Source organism: Gymnoscopelus braueri, assembly GCF_963280865.1.
Source record: "Gymnoscopelus braueri genome assembly, chromosome: 19".
Classification (NCBI taxonomy): Eukaryota; Metazoa; Chordata; class Actinopteri; order Myctophiformes; family Myctophidae; genus Gymnoscopelus; species Gymnoscopelus braueri.
In genome coordinates, this window is record NC_137621.1 from 44,949,663 (window position 1) to 44,970,212 (window position 20,550).

Below are 20,550 nucleotides of genomic sequence, written 5' to 3' on the forward strand. Positions count from 1 at the left end.
GAGAGAGAGAGAGAGAGAGAGAGAGAGAATTTGTGTGTATGGGAGGGTGCGGGGGGTGTGCGTGCGTGCGTGCGTGCGTGCGTGCGTGCGTGCGTGCGTGCGTGCGTGCGTGCGTGCGTGCGTGCGTGCGTGCGTGCGTGCGTGCGTGCGTGCGTGCGTGCGTTGTGTGTGTGTGTGTGTTGTGTGCGACGAGTCGTTCCAGAATGGACGTCTTATTATCCGCGTCTCCTCCCCCTCGCCCCGGCAGAGTGGCACCATCTTGCGCGGCGGAACCAGATGGGGTCCATTCACACCACTTTGAGACAGCAAGAGTTCTGCAAGGCACCCTGCAGCCACTTCTTGTTATCTTTTGTCACCAATCAAGTGCCATTTCCCTCCCTTCCCTCCCTCGATCTCTTCTCTTCCCTTCCTCTCCTCATCCACCTCCCATTCCCTCTGTGTGTGTGTGTCTCTCTCTCTCTCTCTCTCTCTCTCTCTCTCTCTCTCTCTCTCTCTCTCTCTCTCTCTCTCTCTCTCTCTCTTTCTCTCTCACTGTTGCGAGTAGAGTTTTTGATGTCTCAGGAAGAGATGGCAAAGTAGACACATGCTGCACTCAAGTAAGAAGTACAGAAAACAAAAAAAAGGACTGGGAAAAGTGCGTCTTTACTCAAGTAAAAGTACAAAAGTACAGTACTGCAATGCACTCAAAGCACAAAAGGAAATATAGCTGCAAGCAGCGATAACACGGGGCCAGGTTTTGCAGAGAGAAAAAAGAAAGAAGAAACTATAAGTAATTTGCAGAATAAGCCATAGAAGCATAGAACACTCAACTTGAGAGAAAAAAAGGCAGGCAGGCAGGCAGGCAGGCAGGCAGGCAGGCAGGCAGGCAGGCAGGCAGGCAGGCAGGCAGGCAGGCAGGCAGGCAGGCAGGCAGGCAGAGACAGAGACAAAGAGTGAGAGACAGACAGAGACACAGAGACACAGAGTGAGAGACAGACAGAGACACAGAGTGAGAGACAGACAGAGACACAGAGTGAGAGACAGACAGAGACACAGAGTGAGAGACAGACAGAGACACAGAGACACAGAGTGAGAGACAGACAGAGACACAGAGACACAGAGTGAGAGACAGACAGAGACACAGAGTGAGAGACTAACAGAGACACAGAGTGAGAGACAGACAGAGACACAGAGTGAGAGACAGACAGAGACAGAGAGACACAGAGTGAAAGACAGACAGAGACACAGAGTGAGAGACAGACAGAGACAGAGAGACACAGAGTGAGAGACAGACAGAGACACAGAGTGAGAGACAGACAGACGCAGAGACACAGAGTGAGAGACAGACAGAGACACAGAGACACAGAGTGAGAGACAGAGTGAGACACAGAGTGAGAGACAGACAGAGACACAGAGACACAGAGTGAGAGACAGACAGAGACAGAGAGACAGAGAGACAGAGAGACAGAGAGACAGAGAGACAGAGAGACAGAGAGACAGAGAGACACAGAGTGAGAGACAGACAGAGACACAGAGACACAGAGTGAGAGACAGACAGAGACACAGAGTGAGAGACAGACAGAGACACAGAGTGAGAGACAGACAGAGACACAGAGTGAGAGACAGACAGAGACACAGAGTGAGACACAGACAGAGACACAGAGACACAGAGTGAGAGACAGACAGAGACACAGAGACACAGAGTGAGAGACAGACAGAGACACAGAGTGAGAGACTAACAGAGACACAGAGTGAGAGACAGACAGAGACACAGAGTGAGAGACAGACAGAGACAGAGAGACACAGAGTGAGAGACAGACAGAGACACAGAGTGAGAGACAGACAGACGCAGAGACACAGAGTGAGAGACAGACAGAGACACAGAGTGAGAGACTAACAGAGACACAGAGTGAGAGACAGACAGAGACACAGAGTGAGAGACAGACAGAGACACAGAGACACAGAGTGAGAGACAGAGTGAGACAGAGAGTGAGAGACAGACAGAGACACAGAGACACAGAGTGAGAGACAGACAGAGACACAGAGACACAGAGTGAGAGACAGACAGAGACACAGAGACAGAGAGACAGAGAGACAGAGAGACAGAGAGACAGAGAGACAGAGAGACAGAGAGACAGAGAGACACAGAGACAGAGAGACAGAGAGACACAGAGACAGAGAGACACAGAGACACAGAGACAAAGAGACAGAGAGACACAGAGACACAGAGACAGAGAGACACAGAGACAGAGTGAGAGACAGACAGACAGACAGACAGACAGACAGACAGACAGACAGACAGACAGACAGACAGACAGACAGACAGACAGACAGACAGACAGACAGACAGACAGACAGACAGACACAGACAGACAGACACAGAGACACAGAGTGAGAGACAGACAGACAGACAGACACACAGAGTGAGAGACAGATAGAGACACAGAGTGAGAGACAGACAGAGACACAGAGTGAGAGACAGACAGAGACACAGAGTGAGAGACAGACAGAGACACAGAGACACAGAGTGAGAGACAGAGTAAGACACAGAGTGAGAGACAGACAGAGACACAGAGTGAGAGACAGACAGAGACACAGAGACACAGAGTGAGAGACAGACAGAGACACAGAGACACAGAGACAGAGAGACAGAGAGACAGAGAGACAGAGAGACAGAGATACACAGAGACAGAGAGACACAGAGACAGAGAGACACAGAGACACAGAGACACAGAGACAGAGAGACACAGAGACAGAGAGACAGAGAGACACAGAGACAGAGAGACAGAGAGACAGAGAGACAGAGAGACAGAGAGACACAGAGTGAGAGACAGACAGAGACACAGAGACACAGAGTGAGAGACAGACAGAGACACAGAGTGAGAGACAGACAGAGACACAGAGTGAGAGACAGACAGAGAACAGAGTGAGACACAGACAGAGACACAGAGACACAGAGTGAGAGACAGACAGAGACACAGAGACACAGAGTGAGAGACAGACAGAGACACAGAGTGAGAGACAGACAGAGACAGAGAGACACAGAGTGAGAGACAGACAGAGACACAGAGTGAGAGACAGACAGACGCAGAGACACAGAGTGAGAGACAGACAGAGACACAGAGTGAGAGACTAACAGAGACACAGAGTGAGAGACAGACAGAGACACAGAGTGAGAGACAGACAGAGACACAGAGACACAGAGTGAGAGACAGAGTGAGACACAGAGTGAGAGACAGACAGAGACACAGAGACACAGAGTGAGAGACAGACAGAGACACAGAGACACAGAGTGAGAGACAGACAGAGACACAGAGACACAGAGACAGAGAGACAGAGAGACAGAGAGACAGAGAGACAGAGAGACAGAGAGACAGAAAGACACAGAGACAGAGAGACAGAGAGACACAGAGACAGAGAGACACAGAGACACAGAGACAGAGAGACACAGAGACACAGAGACAGAGAGACACAGAGACAGAGTGAGAGACAGAGTGAGAGACAGACAGACAGACAGACAGACAGACAGACAGACAGACAGACAGACAGACAGACAGACAGACAGAGACACAGAGTGAGAGACAGACAGACAGACACACAGAGTGAGAGACAGATAGAGACACAGAGTGAGAGACAGACAGAGACACAGAGTGAGAGACAGACAGAGACACAGAGTGAGAGACACAGAGACACAGAGTGAGAGACAGAGTGAGACACAGAGTGAGAGACAGACAGAGACACAGAGTGAGAGACAGACAGAGACACAGAGACACAGACAGAGACACAGAGACACAGAGACACAGAGACACAGAGACAGAGAGACAGAGATACACAGAGACAGAGAGACAGAGAGACACAGAGACAGAGAGACACAGAGACACAGAGACACAGAGACAGAGAGACACAGAGACAGAGAGACAGAGAGACACAGAGACAGAGAGACACAGAGACACAGAGACAGAGAGACAGAGAGACACAGAGACACAGAGACAGACAGACAGAGACACAGAGTCACAGAGTGAGAGACAGACAGACGCAGAGACACAGAGTGAGAGACAGATAGAGACACAGAGTGAGAGACAGAGTGAGACACAGAGTGAGAGACAGACAGAGACACAGAGACACAGAGTGAGAGACAGACAGAGACAGAGAGACAGAGAGACAGAGAGACAGAGAGACAGAGAGACAGAGAGACAGAGAGACAGAGAGACACAGAGTGAGAGACAGACAGAGACACAGAGACACAGAGTGAGAGACAGACAGAGACACAGAGTGAGAGACAGACAGAGACACAGAGTGAGAGACAGACAGAGACACAGAGTGAGAGACAGACAGAGACACAGAGTGAGACACAGACAGAGACACAGAGACACAGAGTGAGAGACAGACAGAGACACAGAGACACAGAGTGAGAGACAGACAGAGACACAGAGTGAGAGACTAACAGAGACACAGAGTGAGAGACAGACAGAGACACAGAGTGAGAGACAGACAGAGACAGAGAGACACAGAGTGAGAGACAGACAGAGACACAGAGTGAGAGACAGACAGACGCAGAGACACAGAGTGAGAGACAGACAGAGACACAGAGTGAGAGACTAACAGAGACACAGAGTGAGAGACAGACAGAGACACAGAGTGAGAGACAGACAGAGACACAGAGACACAGAGTGAGAGACAGAGTGAGACAGAGAGTGAGAGACAGACAGAGACACAGAGACACAGAGTGAGAGACAGACAGAGACACAGAGACACAGAGTGAGAGACAGACAGAGACACAGAGACAGAGAGACAGAGAGACAGAGAGACAGAGAGACAGAGAGACAGAGAGACAGAGAGACAGAGAGACACAGAGACAGAGAGACAGAGAGACACAGAGACAGAGAGACACAGAGACACAGAGACAAAGAGACAGAGAGACACAGAGACACAGAGACAGAGAGACACAGAGACAGAGTGAGAGACAGACAGACAGACAGACAGACAGACAGACAGACAGACAGACAGACAGACAGACAGACAGACAGACAGACAGACAGACAGACAGACAGACAGACAGACAGACAGACAGACAGACACAGACAGACAGACACAGAGACACAGAGTGAGAGACAGACAGACAGACAGACACACAGAGTGAGAGACAGATAGAGACACAGAGTGAGAGACAGACAGAGACACAGAGTGAGAGACAGACAGAGACACAGAGTGAGAGACAGACAGAGACACAGAGACACAGAGTGAGAGACAGAGTAAGACACAGAGTGAGAGACAGACAGAGACACAGAGTGAGAGACAGACAGAGACACAGAGACACAGAGTGAGAGACAGACAGAGACACAGAGACACAGAGACAGAGAGACAGAGAGACAGAGAGACAGAGATACACAGAGACAGAGAGACACAGAGACAGAGAGACACAGAGACACAGAGACACAGAGACAGAGAGACACAGAGACAGAGAGACAGAGAGACACAGAGACAGAGAGACAGAGAGACAGAGAGACAGAGAGACAGAGAGACACAGAGTGAGAGACAGACAGAGACACAGAGACACAGAGTGAGAGACAGACAGAGACACAGAGTGAGAGACAGACAGAGACACAGAGTGAGAGACAGACAGAGAACAGAGTGAGACACAGACAGAGACACAGAGACACAGAGTGAGAGACAGACAGAGACACAGAGACACAGAGTGAGAGACAGACAGAGACACAGAGTGAGAGACAGACAGAGACAGAGAGACACAGAGTGAGAGACAGACAGAGACACAGAGTGAGAGACAGACAGACGCAGAGACACAGAGTGAGAGACAGACAGAGACACAGAGTGAGAGACTAACAGAGACACAGAGTGAGAGACAGACAGAGACACAGAGTGAGAGACAGACAGAGACACAGAGACACAGAGTGAGAGACAGAGTGAGACACAGAGTGAGAGACAGACAGAGACACAGAGACACAGAGTGAGAGACAGACAGAGACACAGAGACACAGAGTGAGAGACAGACAGAGACACAGAGACACAGAGACAGAGAGACAGAGAGACAGAGAGACAGAGAGACAGAGAGACAGAGAGACAGAAAGACACAGAGACAGAGAGACAGAGAGACACAGAGACAGAGAGACACAGAGACACAGAGACAGAGAGACACAGAGACACAGAGACAGAGAGACACAGAGACAGAGTGAGAGACAGAGTGAGAGACAGACAGACAGACAGACAGACAGACAGACAGACAGACAGACAGACAGACAGACAGACAGAGACACAGAGTGAGAGACAGACAGACAGACACACAGAGTGAGAGACAGATAGAGACACAGAGTGAGAGACAGACAGAGACACAGAGTGAGAGACAGACAGAGACACAGAGTGAGAGACACAGAGACACAGAGTGAGAGACAGAGTGAGACACAGAGTGAGAGACAGACAGAGACACAGAGTGAGAGACAGACAGAGACACAGAGACACAGACAGAGACACAGAGACACAGAGACACAGAGACACAGAGACAGAGAGACAGAGATACACAGAGACAGAGAGACAGAGAGACACAGAGACAGAGAGACACAGAGACACAGAGACACAGAGACAGAGAGACACAGAGACAGAGAGACAGAGAGACACAGAGACAGAGAGACACAGAGACACAGAGACAGAGAGACAGAGAGACACAGAGACACAGAGACACAGAGACACAGAGACAGAGTGAGAGACAGACAGACAGACAGACAGACAGACAGACAGACAGACAGACAGACAGACAGACAGACAGACAGACAGACAGACAGACAGACAGACAGACAGACAGACAGACAGACAGACACAGACAGACAGACACAGAGACACAGAGTGAGAGACAGACAGACAGACAGACACACAGAGTGAGAGACAGATAGAGACACAGAGTGAGAGACAGACAGAGACACAGAGTGAGAGACAGACAGAGACACAGAGTGAGAGACAGACAGAGACACAGAGACACAGAGTGAGAGACAGAGTAAGACACAGAGTGAGAGACAGACAGAGACACAGAGTGAGAGACAGACAGAGACACAGAGACACAGAGTGAGAGACAGACAGAGACACAGAGACACAGAGACAGAGAGACAGAGAGACAGAGAGACAGAGAGACAGAGATACACAGAGACAGAGAGACACAGAGACAGAGAGACACAGAGACACAGAGACACAGAGACAGAGAGACACAGAGACACAGAGACAGAGAGACAGAGAGACACAGAGACAGAGAGACAGAGAGACAGAGAGACAGAGAGACAGAGAGACACAGAGTGAGAGACAGACAGAGACACAGAGACACAGAGTGAGAGACAGACAGAGACACAGAGTGAGAGACAGACAGAGACACAGAGTGAGAGACAGACAGAGAACAGAGTGAGACACAGACAGAGACACAGAGTGAGAGACAGACAGAGACACAGAGACACAGAGTGAGAGACAGACAGAGACACAGAGTGAGAGACAGACAGAGACAGAGAGACACAGAGTGAGAGACAGACAGAGACACAGAGTGAGAGACAGACAGACGCAGAGACACAGAGTGAGAGACAGACAGAGACACAGAGTGAGAGACTAACAGAGACACAGAGTGAGAGACAGACAGAGACACAGAGTGAGAGACAGACAGAGACACAGAGACACAGAGTGAGAGACAGAGTGAGACACAGAGTGAGAGACAGACAGAGACACAGAGACACAGAGTGAGAGACAGACAGAGACACAGAGACACAGAGTGAGAGACAGACAGAGACACAGAGACACAGAGACAGAGAGACAGAGAGACAGAGAGACAGAAAGACACAGAGACAGAGAGACACAGAGACAGAGAGACACAGAGACACAGAGACAGAGAGACACAGAGACACAGAGACAGAGAGACACAGAGACAGAGTGAGAGACAGACAGACAGACAGACAGACAGACAGACAGACAGACAGACAGACAGACAGACAGACAGACAGACAGACAGACAGACAGACAGACAGACAGACAGACAGACAGACAGACAGACAGACAGACAGACAGACAGACAGACAGAGACACAGAGTGAGAGACAGACAGACAGACACACAGAGTGAGAGACAGATAGAGACACAGAGTGAGAGACAGACAGAGACACAGAGTGAGAGACAGACAGAGACACAGAGTGAGAGACACAGAGACACAGAGTGAGAGACAGAGTGAGACACAGAGTGAGAGACAGACAGAGACACAGAGTGAGAGACAGACAGAGACACAGAGACACAGAGTGAGAGACAGACAGAGACACAGAGACACAGAGACAGAGAGACAGAGAGACAGAGAGACAGAGAGACAGAAAGACACAGAGACAGAGAGACACAGAGACAGAGAGACACAGAGACACAGAGACAGAGAGACACAGAGACACAGAGACAGAGAGACACAGAGACAGAGTGAGAGACAGACAGACAGACAGACAGACAGACAGACAGACAGACAGACAGACAGACAGACAGACAGACAGACAGACAGACAGACAGACAGACAGACAGACAGACAGACAGACAGACAGACAGACAGACAGACAGACAGACAGACAGACAGAGACACAGAGTGAGAGACAGACAGACAGACACACAGAGTGAGAGACAGATAGAGACACAGAGTGAGAGACAGACAGAGACACAGAGTGAGAGACAGACAGAGACACAGAGTGAGAGACACAGAGACACAGAGTGAGAGACAGAGTGAGACACAGAGTGAGAGACAGACAGAGACACAGAGTGAGAGACAGACAGAGACACAGAGACACAGAGTGAGAGACAGACAGAGACACAGAGACACAGAGACAGAGAGACAGAGATACACAGAGACAGAGAGACAGAGAGACACAGAGACAGAGAGACACAGAGACACAGAGACACAGAGACAGAGAGACACAGCGACAGAGAGACAGAGAGACACAGAGACAGAGAGACACAGAGACACAGAGACAGAGAGACAGAGAGACACAGAGACACAGAGACACAGAGACACAGAGACAGAGAGACAGAGAGACACAGAGACAGAGAGACAGAGAGACACAGAGACAGAGAGACACAGAGACACAGAGACAGAGAGACACAGAGACAGAGAGACAGAGAGACAGAGAGACACAGAGATAGAGTGAGAGACAGACAGACAGACAGACAGACAGACAGACAGAGACACACAGAGTGAGAGACAGACAGACAGACAGACAGACAGACAGACAGACAGACGCAGAGACACAGAGTGAGAGACAGACAGACAGACAGACAGACAGAGACACAGAGTGAGAGACAGACAGAGACACAGAGACAGAGACAGAGACAGAGACAGAGACAGAGACAGAGACAGAGACAGAGACAGAGACAGACAGACAGACAGACAGACAGAGACACAGAGTGAGAGACAGACAGACAGACAGACAGACAGACAGAGTGAGAGACAGACAGACAGACAGACAGACAGACAGACAGACAGACAGACAGACAGACAGACAGACAGACAGACAGACAGACAGACAGACAGACAGACAGACAGACAGACAGACAGAGTGAGAGACATATAGACAGACAGACAGACAGACAGAGTGAGAGAGAGACAGACAGACAGACAGACAGAGACACAGAGACAGAGAGACAGAGAGACACAGAGACAGAGACACACAGAGACAGAGAGACACAGAGACAGAGAGACAGAGAGACAGAGAGACACAGAGACAGAGAGACACAGAGACAGAGTGAGAGACAGACAGACAGACAGACAGACAGAGACACAGAGACAGAGAGACAGAGAGACACAGAGACAGAGACACACAGAGACAGAGAGACACAGAGACAGACAGACAGACACACAGAGTGAGAGACAGACAGAGACACAGAGTGAGAGACAGACAGAGACACAGAGTGAGAGACAGACAGAGACACAGAGTGAGAGACAGACAGAGACACAGAGTGAGAGACAGAGAGAGACACAGAGTGAGAGACAGACAGAGACACAGAGTGAGAGACAGACCGAGACACAGAGACAGAGACAGAGAGACAGACAGAGAGACAGAGAGACAGAGAGACAGACAGACAGACAGACAGACAGACAGACAGACAGACAGAGACACAGAGAGACAGACAGACAGACAGACAGAGTGAGAGACAGACAGACAGACAGACAGACAGACAGACAGACAGACAGACAGACAGACAGACAGACAGACAGAGTGAGACACAGACAGACAGACAGACAGACAGACAGACAGAGTGAGACACAGAGTGAGAGACAGACAGACAGACAGAGACACAGAGACACAGAGACACAGAGACAGAGAGACTCACAGTACGTTTTAACAGCGGGCGACTCTCGGGCGATCGCCGGGCGACATCGTCCAAAATCCATCTTTCATCGCCCCCCCGCCCACTTCGCCCAATCGCCAGTAGTTGCCGGCTCTCATAGACATATAATGCACTTCCGGAAAATACTATCCTGATCGCCCGCTGTTAAAACGCACCGACAGAGACAGAGAGACACAGAGACAGAGAGACACAGAGACAGAGAGACACAGAGACAGAGAGACACAGAGACAGAGACAGAGAGACACAGAGACACAGAGTGAGAGACACAGAGACAGAGAGACAGACAGACAAAAAGAAAAGTGCAATAATAGCACAATAAGACATGGAAACGGAATAGATTGAAATTGAGACAAAGCAAATGATTCCAACAGGTGAAATAACTTTTAAGCTCGACCCAGGTGAGGTGGACATACATAGGACGCAGGGGGGCAATCCCAGGTTAAGAACCTCACACATGGACACCTCAACCTATTGCTATTGACAGGAATCGAACGCTCGACCTTCGGACTCACAGGCTGAGACACGACCTGTAGTGCTACAGCTTCGTCCAGGCTGAAGTTGTCTGTTGAAGATCATAAATTTTTGCCTTCTGTCATGAACCAAGCCCCTGGCTGAAACTGGTGAAAGTAGCTGATCTACAAGCTCAGAAACACTTTGCTATCTGAAAAGTTGTGAGATTGTAGATCGGCTATTTTCACAATGAAGTACGTCATACATTGAAAAAACATACTCTCAAATAAGCATTTCATGTTATCTTTACCGTTTGCACATGTATTCATTGATACAGTCATGTTTTTTGCAATTCAACTTAAATGAGTCTGCATCAAGTGAGGCTTGAACCGGCAACCTTGCAGTCGTGTGGCACTCACTTAAGGGAGAAGCCATTGGACTACCAGATAAAATCTGTGAAAAAAGAGATCAGACAGATGATACAGTTTCACGCAAATAGCTGAAAAATCCTGGGTTTAAGTGTTTTTCAAACTGCTTAAAATTGCGGACAATCTAAGGGCGGAGAGAGAGACATGGAAACGGAATAGATTGAAGAGAGAGAGAGATGGAAGCAGAATGGATTGATTGGACGTCTCAACCTATTGCCATTAACAGGAATCAAACCCTCAACCTTCGGATTGACAGGCTGCAACACTACCTATAGTGCTATAGCTTTGTCCAGGCTGAGGTTGTCTGTTGAAGATAAAAGTGAACCAGTGAAAGCAGCCGATCTACAAGCTCAGAAACACGTTGCTATCTGAAAAGTTGTGAGATTGTAGATCGGCTATTTTCACAATTTTGTCATATATTGCAAAAAATACTCTCTCTAAGAAGCATTTCATGTTACCTTTAACAGTTGCGCATGTATTAATTGATACAGTCATGTTTTGTGCGATACAATTGAGAAGTAGCCAGCCAGCAAGAGTTGAGGCTTGAACTGGCGACCTTGGATCCAGAGGCTGATGCTGAAGCGAGACGCCATTGGACCAACAGACCAGAACCAGTGAAAAAAGAATTCACACTAACACTAACACTAAGATCACTCGTTCACAAACCATTTACCAATAGAGAAATTGTATGTCTCCTCGAAACCGAAACCAGTGAAAGCAGCCGATCTACAAGCTCACAAAACGTTGCTATCTGAAAAGTTGTGAGATTGTAGATCGGCTATTTTCACAATGAAGTACGTCATACATTGAAAAAACATACTCTCAAATAAGCATTTCATGTTATCTTTACCGTTTGCACATGTATTCATTGATACAGTCATGTTTTTTGCAATTCAACTTAAATGAGTCTGCATCAAGTGAGGCTTGAACCGGCAACCTTGCGGTCGTGAGGTCCCTCGCTTAACACTCTCACCGCCAGGCCCGTAGCCTACGGGCCGATAAATCCAACTGTAAAGCGCCGATCCCGTAGCCTACGGGCTGTGGTGCTTTTTCCTTTTTTTCGAAAAAAAAAAACTTTTTTCAATTTTCTAGTACGGCACATTTCATTGTAACACCACCGGAAATGGAATTATTCTGGATCACGTTTTGCCGATCCCATAGGACTCCATTCTAAAGCGCACACTGCAACGCCATTTTCTTCGATTGTATTTTTTCTCCTCGCTGATCACTGTTTAACCTAAACCGTTCTAACTACAACATGGATGCCCCGTTTGACACGTGGTTTGGACTGGTACACGCAGGGAGATCTCCGCGATGTTTACAAACAGTGCAGAGCTCAATCTTAAGGATTTTAACGAGGTCTATGGCAACGTGAAAAAAACAAAAAACAACAATAAAACGTTGGCACTGGTGAGTACATTATGAGATTAACCTCTGGCGGTCAATGTGTTAAGGGAGAAGCCATTGGACCAACAGACAAAAACCTGTGAAAAAGGAGATCACACAGATGATACAGTTTCACGCAAATAGATGAAAAATCCTGGGTTTAAGTGTTTTTCAAACTGCTCAAAATTGCGGACAATCTAAGGGCGGAGCTTACTGGTCAACGTGATACATGTGTTCCTCATGAGTCAAGGCACATGTGTAAGCAGGTTTAATGGCTGTCGGCCAAACGAGGCATGACTTTTGCATGTTTAAAGTTTGCATTTTTAAAAAATCGCTATAGCGCCCCCCTTTGACCAATTGGAGTAAGATTGGTTTCAGTGATATTTGGAATGACCCTCAACATTACCGCAAAGTTTCAAAGAAATGTGAGTCTGCATGTATGTGTTAGGGGCAGATGAATAATTGTCATAAAACTGCAATATTCATTGGCTCATTAAAGCTTCATTTTTTCACTTATGGAAAATCTTTGCTGCTTGTTTGTCGGCATAGGTCCAAAGTTCATGTGTAAAACGTTTCGTGCAGATTACTCAAAAATCCCAGGAGGAGATAGGTTTTAACAGTTTTTCATATAATTCAAAATGGTGGGAGATCTAAAGGTCAGAGGTCAAAAGTCAGAGGGTGAAAGTTGTTCAGCATGAAGAGACGCATATGTGTATTGAAGTTTCATGGCTGTAGGTCAAACAGGGCATGAGTTGTACCTGTTCAAAGTTGGCATTTTGCTATAGCTTCACCTTTTGATGAAAGATTGTGAGAATTATTTCTTGATAGTTTTTCATGACCATCTACCATATGGCCAAGTTTCGTAAAAAGCGACAGCACGGTTCAGCCAGAACTGCGAAAAGTGGCAGAAACGGAATACTGCCAATCTTAAAACAGGTCCAGAGCTGAGCTCTGGCCCCGTAAATAGTACTGACATTCTTACCGGCTGTTTCTGTCCATATAGCTACCTATCATATTCATAATTGTAAGAATATAAAACCGTAACCGGACGTCCCATGTGGCCATGCAGATTTGGCTAGAACGGTCACGTACACAAACCATGTCTTCCGACACTTTTTGGTGGGATAGTTTGTGTCATAGTCTTTTGAATAACATTCATTTAGTTTTTTGTCATATTTTAGTCATCTGAAATGTTTGACTTTTAGTTGACTACATATTATATCTCTGCTGTCCAGGAGCAACCAGCTAACTCCAAAACACTTGTTCAGGAAATGAAAAAACTAAATATAAGTTTTTCAGGAAATGAAGAAAACCTTATATTTTTTAAACAAAGCAATACTGCCTCATCAATGTTGGTATAGTGACTTTACATATTGTCAGATACTTGCATGTGTCATTATATTATCACCACTTTACCCAAATCCAGCACAAGTGGAGTTAGGAGTTTTGTATGAGCAGATATCCAGCTGAACTGGAGTCCGAACAGCAGTAGCTCCACTCGCTGCTGAGGGAGAGGTTTCAAATGGGTCTAAATTCCCAAAAGCTAACAATGGATCTCCAAGCTCACAATGCATCACAACTGATGAATGATGAATTAAAGCCCTGATGCTTCATGACACTTATTATACAGGCCTGCAATAATAAACTGGACTTTAAATATTACAATAACTTCTGCAAAGAGGGGTTCACAGAGTTTGAGTTGGAGTAGAACTAGCGCGACAGAAATGCTATGAACTCCTTTCTTCTTCTCACATTGCTCTCCTCATTAAACACTTCATAGATTTTAAAATAATTTAGAAATAAATATAATTACTTGTTTTCGTAACATTAGCGTCAGTGCTAAGCTTGATAAACAGGTACACTGCATTGTTTTAACAGACTACGGGGAGAAAAACCCTGCTGTTTAGTTTGTTTATGTGGTGCTCCTCCGGGTTGTGTGTCTGTCTGTCCGTCTGTCTGTGTGCACTGTGTGCACTGCCTGCACTGCCTGTGTGCAGCCGCCAGAGTGCGCCAGAGTGCACTACAGTGTGGCTGAAATCCGCCTGCCCCTGGGTGACTAATTACACTACTCTGACAGAAATATAGCAGCTACAGTCAAAAATAACACATCTAAAAGCATCTAGACGAGTTCAGCTATTGGGATATCTAAGAATTCCATGTCATTTCTCAAACACGTTTCAAAAAATACAAAGACAAAAAACATTAAAAAAAAACAAAAAAAACACAACAAACAAACATAAGAATTTAAAAAAGACAAAAAAAATAATTGGGCTAGCGGTATGGAGCCTTCTTGTGGCGGCCCTGTTCTCACTAATTTCACTGTACCACCCACTTCTCTCCAATTGTTCATTCCTTTCTATTCTTCTTATTGTTATTTTCCAGCTGCGTTCGCTTCCCGCGTTCGCGCGTCTTACTTGTTTATGTGGTGCTCCTCCTCTCTCACTGCGCAGCCAGCGCGCTCTGCTCTATGCTGTTCAAAGGCAGCAAGAGAGGAGGGGGGGGGAGTTGCGTGGTGTTGACGGACAGTTTGAGGATTCAATGGAGTTGGGAGGTTTTGTCAGAGGCGCTTTTTAATACTTTTCATTGGTTCAAACATAATTTTTTTTACACAGACGTAAAGGGTGTTCAATAGCGTTGATTTAGCTGGACCAGTTAGCTGGTCCGTCCCGGACAGCGACGATATGATTTTATTCCGCTAAATCTATAGTGGATTTAGTCAACTAAAATGGATTTTGCCAGGCTTTGATGCTGTCGTTATGCGTGATTTATACTTAGCTATATAATATCTAAATCTATAGCTGTGTGCCGAAAATAAAAAACAATCGGAGCACGACACCAGTGCACAACCAAGCATGAATAGACTTGTCTTAGTTCTACTGGACCTCTTCTTCACTAGTCCCTCCTTAACATGTTAGTCAAATTGTTATTTGTTGACGAAATTGTTGATGAGTATTAGTCACCATAGCTTAGTTTTCATTTAGTTTTTATTTACTTTTGTTCAGTGAAAAAAGGTAGGTGACGAACATTCTTTGTCATAGTTTTACGGTAGTCAAAAAAATTAACACAGGTGTTAAGATGTATCGTGTGATGATAAAGGCCACCGTGGCCAATAGGGTGAAGGATGTGTAAGTTTGATTGTATGGATGGGGGTGGTGGGGTGGGGTGGGGGGGGGGGCAAACACACTGTGAAGATTATTTAGTGCTACACACACAAACACCCACACACACACACACACACACACACACATACACACCTCCTCCTGTTTAAATAATTCAGGGCCCTCCCCCTCATCACCCTCATTATAAATATTTAAGTCGCGTTGACAGGGAGCACTCGTCTCATGCGACGAACTGGGAGACATGTTCCAAAAGAGATGCACCCTGTGTGTGTGTGTGTGTGTGTGTGTGTGTGTGTGTGTGTGTGTGTGTGTGTGTGTGTGTGTGTGTGTGTGTGTGTGTGTTTGTGTATGTGTGTGTCTGAGGGGGAAAGAAAGAGCGAGGGACTCTGACACACACACTCACATACGCACACACACACACACACACACACACACACACACACACACACAGAAAAGTTGAGATTGCGCTTCCTATGCCATTTTATCCTTTTAGCACTCGCAGTGTGTGTGTGTGTGTGTGTGTGTGTGTGTGTGTGTGTGTGTGTGTGTGTGTGCGCGTGTGTGTGTGTGTGTGTGTGTGTGTGTGTGTGTGTGTGTTTGTGTGCGTGCGTGCGTGCGTGCGTACGCGCATAAATATATGCATACATGCAGGTTTGCCGTGTACAGTGTGTGTGCGTGCGTGCGTGCGTGCGTGCGTGCGTGCGTGCGTGCGTGCGCGCGTGCGTGCGTGCGTGCGTGTGTGGTGTCTAACGGAGGGTCTAAAGCGTTGCCTTGTTGTGTTCCCGTCATGCCTTGGAAGTCGACGAAGGCCACTCAGCTATTCTTCCTCCTCCCTAATCAGCCCTGCCTCAGGAGGGCCGTTTAAAAGCACCTGAACACTCATTCATGCTCTCCATTCACCCCCATATACCTCTGCATTGACGGCAGCAAACAAACGTGGACTGCACTTTCTACAAACAGCACAGGAAAGACAGAATGGAGTCTCTTAGAGATTTGCCGCTTGTTCTTCTCTCTCTCTTTCTCCCTCTCTCTATCTCTCTCATTCTGTTTTCCATTCTTTTTTTACTCTTGTCTCTGTCGCCTCCTTCTTCCTTTCTCTACTGTACATCTCGTCTTGGACAAGAGATACAGGGATGTGCCGGAGGGCACCTGGCACCCGTTGACAATGGGTGGGGGTGCGAGTGACGGAGTCCACTTGTAAACAGTATAGGGGGGGGAAAAAGAACGGGTGTACAAATGAGTTTGGAGCCATAAGAGTCCATTTGGTTCCATTTGCACACTCTTCAAGTTGTGTTAAACTAACTCAAAGCGTCTTACTGTGTATCGTAGGCAAGCTGGTCCACAACAGGATGAGAGGCTTGGGTTTGTGTTTGAATTTCAGGACAATTGGGTTGATTTAACTCGGAGAATTTGAATTTCATTGTGCTGTGTTAATTGAACACATAAATGAGTACAGTAGAGTTACATCTCTGCTGTCCGGCAGGAACCAGCTAACTCCAAAATGGTTAGGAGGTTTTGTTTATCATTGATAAGAACAGCTGAATAGAGACACACGGGGACTACAAATTTCACGCCCACTTTTGAGACAGCGCCGCTACTCGAGGTCCGTTAGAACGATGAACTGCAGCTGCCAATGCATTCCCTATGAGAGGATATGAAAGTTAGCCTACTTTTAAAATTATCCTGAATTAACTGAAGACGATATTGATTTAAATAAAAATATGTTTCCAAATGTATGGAGTGTCTTTGTCAACATATCTTCTTGTTTTCTTAATAGTTGATGTGTTTCACATTTAATTTGCCACTTTAACGAGTTACCCATAATGCTAACACAGCAGAGGGTGGACAGCAGACGGGCATTTCAGTGACATCACTGTCTTTACGAGTGCCCAGCGCCGACCAGTGGCGTACGCACTGTAGAGGCAGGAGAGGCGGTCGCCTGCCCAACTAAAATCTGGCCTCCCCTAAAAAAATAAAAATAACCCGAAAATGTGTCATTGCGTGCTTAATGTCCTCAAAGTCACGCATCCAACAAGCTTTGAACTGAGCAGATTTGACCTTCTGTTCCAGAGATAATGACCAAATCCTATTGAAAACGGCCACTTTCGCCAGTTTTCTAGGTATTGAAAACCTCAAGGGATGCGTCCGTGACGTATACCATGCGATATAGATCTCCGATGCTAGCGGTTTTGACATACTGATGGAGTATATTATAGTATATTGTGGGTAGTATATCGAGATGAAAGATATGGGACATTAAAAAGGACAAATTAAACAAATGGGACAGATTATTAGAACACAAAAAAAATCGCTACAGCCTCAGTAGTTAACCAGTGAAATGACGGTATTTTACAATGCCTCTCATAGAGATTGCATTGAGAGCTGCAGTTCATCGTTGAAACGGACCCCGAGTGTCAAAAGTGGGCGTGGATTTGTAGGCCTTCCGCTTCCGGCCGTGTGTCTCTATGGACCTCCAAGCTCACAATGAGGGTTGGAGGTCAAAAGGGGGTGGAGCCTGGAGTCAGCAAAACCAGCAAACTCCACCCCCCTTTGGTGGAGTTAGCTGGTTTAGCAGAAAGTTTGAGGATCCAATGGAGTTAGCTGCTTTTGTCAGAAGCGCTTTTTAATACTTTTCATTGGTTCAATATATTTTTTACCAACACACAGACGTAAAGGGTGTTCAATAGCACTGATTTATGGAAAAAAAAAATGCAAATGCAGAAAAGTGGAGTTAAGCTGGTTCCTGCCGGACAGCAACGATATATAAATGTGCACTCGCACTCGCCTGACCCTCTTTGTGTGTCTGTGTATTACTTTACGTGCATGTCTATGCGCTTAATCTGTAGTGTGTGTGTGTGTGCGTGTGTGTGTGTGTAGTTGTGTCCGGCCACAATGCCAATAGAAGTAGTAACAGTGATCTCTCTCTCTCTCTCTCTCTCTGTAAATGGTAAAAAATGGCAAATGGTGCATTTATATAGCGCTTCTATCCGAAGCGCTTTACATTGATTGTGCCATTAACCCCATTCACACACACATTCATACACACGATGGCGGAGGAAACCATGCAAGGCACCAACCTGCTCATCAGGGAGCAATTAGGGGTTCAGCGTCTTGCTCAAGGACACTTCGACACTAACTCTAGGGGAGCGCCCCAGTCCGGGATCGAACTGGGAACCTTGCGGTTTGCCAGTTCACTCTACCCGGCCACTGTACCACTGCCAGTTCAACTCTAACCCGGCCACTGTACCCCTGAGCCACTGCCGCCCCCTCTGTACTCTCTCTCTCTCTCTCATCCCAAATTCAATAGGAGTCACATAGTTTTTTCCACAAAAGGGCACACATACCCATTTAATCCCAAACCCCCATTGTTTAACCTCATGAACCCTAGCGTCCCAATCCTGGGCCATGAACATTCGATGGAAAAAAACCTATACAGTACTAGCTCACAATGCATCACAATACGACACGTTGTATGCCTTGTACAGTATAATTGGCTATTTCCGATTAAGATATTTGGTGTACGTGTTCAATGTAAAAATGGAACCCGTGTCAGTGTTAACTGAACACTCTGGATTGTAATGTGTAACCCTTAACAAGTTTTTCTTTTCAGTTGAAGTTATGCACAATGTACTAGTAGGGAGACAACATCACTGCACGGATGATGCAGGTGCTCCTGCACACACACACACACACACACCACGCGCACGCACGCATGCAAACATGCACGTGCGCACGCATGCACAAACACACACACACACCCACACACACACACACACACACACACACACACACACACACCTCCCCCTTGCAGGGTAATATTTTTTGCCAAAGTGCGAATTTGAGGGGAGGAGAAGAAAAAAAAAAGAACAATCCTCATCTCAAATGCACTCTCGCTCTTGTCTGGTATTATAGGGAAATATTTTATGTACTCGCTCGCTCACTCTCTCTCTCTCTCTCTCTCTCTCTCTCTCTCTCTCTCTCTCTCTCTCTCTTCCTCTGCCTCTCTCTCTCTTCTGGGATGTTATCGCATTGGCCAATTGTGCGAGCCGTTGGAGTGAGTGAATTGTCGAGTATAGGCTGCTGGCTTTTGTTGTTGGGGCGGCTGGAGAGCGTGATGGAGGAACAAAGGGGATTTTTATTTGATTTTGATTTCCTCTCTCTCTCTCTGTCTCTCTCTCTGTCTCTCTCTCTCTTTCCTCTCTCTCTCTCTCTCTCTCTCTCTCTCTCTCTCTCTCTCTCTCTCTCCCTCTCTCTCTCTCTCTCTCCTTTTGGAGGGACGACGCGCCGTGGATTCTCCTCAGACCACAGCTACTGCCCTCCATCACACACTCACAGACCATACGCCCCCGTGAGGCAAACAAACAGATAGATCACCGCAAATGATCTGTGTGTGTGTGTGTGTGTGTGTGTGTGTGTGTGTGTGTGTGTGTGTGTGTGTGTGTGTGCTGGCGTGTGCCTTGTGTGCCTCGTGTGAGTGAGACACATAGTGCATGGATGCATACGTTTTTAACCCATTAAGACCTGAGGCCGATTCTATACAAATGCCTTCTAATGCAGTAGTTCTCAAAAGTCTCCATGTCTAGGACCCCCAAATTGATATTTTTTTGGCCGCGGACCCCCATCTGAAAACGTTTTTGCGCCGGAACCCCCCCCTCCCCCCCCCCCCCCCCCCCACCCCCCCACCCCCCCCCCCCAGAAGAGAATTATTCGTGTTAAAAATTCCAAATGATAAAATATGTCTCAAGCACTTTCAAGATTTTTCAAATAGCAGATGTACAAGCTCACAGCGCCCTGTGAGCTTGTAGATCTGCTATTTTTTTAATAGCCGACGGT